Source organism: Nicotiana tomentosiformis, chromosome 8 (genome assembly GCF_000390325.3).
Source record: "Nicotiana tomentosiformis chromosome 8, ASM39032v3, whole genome shotgun sequence".
Classification (NCBI taxonomy): Eukaryota; Viridiplantae; Streptophyta; class Magnoliopsida; order Solanales; family Solanaceae; genus Nicotiana; species Nicotiana tomentosiformis.
Genome location: NC_090819.1, coordinates 36,491,050 through 36,494,677, shown reverse-complemented (window position 1 = coordinate 36,494,677; position 3,628 = coordinate 36,491,050).

The following is a 3,628-nucleotide window of genomic DNA, read 5'->3' as shown; positions in this document are numbered from 1 at the left end:
AAATGCCTTCTACAGTCCTTTTTGTCCGAATTAGCAAAGTGCAATGTGTAAGGGTGGGTGTTCGGTCAGTTCGGTTCGATTTTAAGAAATTCGGTTCAGTTATTTGGTTTTTGGTTTTGTAAAAGTAGTAATCGAAACCGAACTGAAATAAGTTCGGTTCAATTCGGTTTTCTAATTTCGGTTCGGTTTGAATATTATCATGTTGGGCTCTCTCTATGTAATAATTGGACTGACGAATTTGTTAGTTTTGTTTCAAAATTTCGATAAATTAGACTGAAACCAACCTAAAATTTGTTGGTTTGCTAATAATTCGGTTTTTCGGTTAACCGAACCAAATAAACTAATAACCGAAAACGAACCGAAAAATTGAAATTTTAAAATTTTAAACCGAGACCGAAAAAATCGAATAACCGAAATAAAAATATTTTCGGTTCGGACCGAAATATACCCACCCTAGCAATGTGAAAAAGGGTCAGGAGAGCTTTTAAGGGGAGAAATTGAAAAATAGCCACTTTTAACCCCTGCTGTTAGAGTTTAGCAGGTATTTAAAAAGCTAATATCATTAGCCACTTCTTTCACATGGAAAAATGTTTGGACAAAAATACCCCCAACACTAAAATAGGGGATAAACTCTAGAAAATTGGTGTTGGAGTTTGAAGCTTTGACAAGTGTAACTCTAGCACACCGTACTCGAGTTCAAAAATTCTCTTAGGTGAAAACCCACTACCGTGTACTGGAGTTCGAAATCTGTAAAGGTAAAACCCTAGTATCATATGCTGAATTTTGGTTTATTCTTCTCCTTCGCGCCTGCTGCAATGTCGTACCTGGAGTTCGACCGATCAGTGGTCAAATCCATCTCTATTAGCTGTAACTAATCTCTTCACCTACTATTTACTCCTTGTTTGGTTTCAAAAGTCCTCTGCTACTGCAACATGGAAGTTAGTGATCGAAGGAGAAGACAGTCGTTGTCGTCATTTGACCAATGAGAACATAGCCATTTCAGAGTTAGTATTTAAGGAGATAAATTACCAATCCAGATTTCCTATACTAAATGTTTGAACTCTAGGAATCGTTCCTGAAGTTTGAACTAGTAAAGGTTCAAACACTAGGGGTCGATCCTGGAGTTTGAACTAGTAAAAGTTCAAACACGAGGAATCGTTTTTGGAGTTTGAAGTCTAGCATATTGTGTTAGAGTTCCCCTTATCAAAACTTCGAACTCCTATTGCTGGAGTTCTGTTCTGTATTATAGTTAGGTGCAAAACGTCAATTTACTCAAACTGGTGGCTACTTTGCTCACACATTTGAAAAACTGGCTAAACTCTAATAGCTGGTCCAAAAAGTGGCTAAACCAGCTATGTTTTTACATTTTTAAGACTTGACATAACATGACCTAAAACAAGAACCAAAAGAAAAGCAACAAATTTATATTATATGAAGGAAATGGCTTGGTGTGCTCGGATTTGTTATTTGGAAGCATTATCGAAGTGTTTCAGAGATGGAATTATCTTGACGTAGGTTTATCTCTGGTCTGGATTAGATTTTAGGAAAGTGGATTATTTTCTTGGTAAGTGTTGTTCTCTTTCGCATAAGCCGTATGTTGGTCATAAACTTGGAGAGTTTATTTCTACGCAGAAGCAAAGACCTTTGAGAACAAATTTAGGATGGGAAGAAAAATGAGGGAAGCAATTTTATCTATTAGATCCTCAGTTAGCTGACTAAAAATAGAATTATCTTTATTTTAGTGACGTTCTCACTTTCTGGTGCTAACCTTTTTGACCAAGCTCAAGAAAATTGAACAATAAGTAGGTACTATATGCCTTATAGGCACTTATGTTTTAGGCATTCTTTGTGCCTAGGTTTCTGTTAGATGACTTAATGTAGTAGGTACTCGTTTTTTATTTGTAAAAGATGCACTTGTTATCTTGTCCAATGATGTTTTCTAAAACTTGAGGCTAGTAACTAGCGATTGGACTAGTATCTTTGAAAGAATAGTATGTTAATGGCGCTCAAAAGTGTAGCTTAGTGGTCAATAAAGTAGGTTCAGAATCATTCAAATTTCAACGAAAGCAAAAATATAAAGTGATTATTTCTCATCTGTCCAAGCTTTGCTGGATAAAGTTACTCAGTACCTGTACTAGTAGGAGATAACAGATATCCCGTGAAAGTAGTCGAGGTGTGCGCGCCGGCCCTCATGCCACTATTATCGAACAAAAAAAGAATAGTATCTTATCTGGTATCTTTTAGCGTGAAGTGTTTATTCCACTATCGAAATGCCTATTTGACATGGAAACGCATAAGCTGACATCATTGTTATTGCTTTAAGCAGAGGGAAACTATCAGCTATGTCCATTTATAAGTAACTTCTTATAAAATTGGTCAATTCATAAAATATTATTAATATTTCTAAATATTACCAATATTAGCCAATTAGCTATTTGTAGCCAAAAATGAATAAATTTTTGCTTTTTTTTGAATGAGTATTATTAGAATAGATTGGGTACATCTTAAGGAGCTTGAATCTCAGTTTTGGATTGATTTAGTAGAGTTTTAAGGTAGTTTGAATTGAAAATTAGAAGTAGAAGATTAACATGAAAAAAATGATATGTGTATTACATATGTATCATATTTGTATCAAATGTGTATCACATGTATATCCATGTATACGTGTGTGTGAGATACACGCGTGATACATGTGTCGCAGAAGAATTTTGTGAACTCGATTTTAACTACAAATTTTAATATCAAATCAGTCCAAATCACCTCCAGTCTTCCTCAATTTTTTATGTTGATTCATATATATGTTTTCAATGAATTTCAACCACACCTATTGGAAAAGGTCCCTTTTTTGCTTAGATTTTTGGAATCTTGTATATATATATTTTTTGTATTTCATCACCTTATTTGCTACCTCATCCATAAAATTTCCTTTCCGTCTTGCATCTAATGTTGCTGATCACGCTTAGAAATATGGAAGGAGATTTTTGCGTGTGATTCTTGGAGAGAAAGAACCTTATTTATTTGGGTTTTCAATTTTTATTTGTGCTTGGCTAGTTTTGATAAGTTTATGATTAATGGTTACAGGTTAGTAAGTTGGGATTTATTTGAGACATTTTTGTAAGATTTCCTTAAATAAACTACTCAATTGACCTACAATGAAAAGTTTTATCGTCCAATTCTTTGAAATATTCCCTTAGCCTTATTAGGTTGCCAAAACAAAATGAAAGATTATAGAAATATAGGAAGTAAATCAATTAATTATGATTTAAGTAAACAGCAGGCAGAACATATCTATGCCTCAAGGACTCATTCATGACATCTAATTGAATCATGGATGAAACAATTAGAAGAAAACGTAATATACATAGTGTGTGGCATGATAAGTCATTTTTTCATGGAAAATATTCCAGGTGTTTTGGTTGAGCGAAAAGTATTTCCTGAGAAAATATATACTAAAGATTAAATCAGAGTGTTTTTAATGAAAATTTTGAGTACTAAATATTAATAATTGTTAATAAAATTGTGTTCATTAACAGAAAAGCAGAAAATAAAAGACAAACAAAAAATAAAAGAAAAAAATATTTCAAACCCACAAGTTTCTTATGTGTCCTTTAAAGAATTTAATTCCATC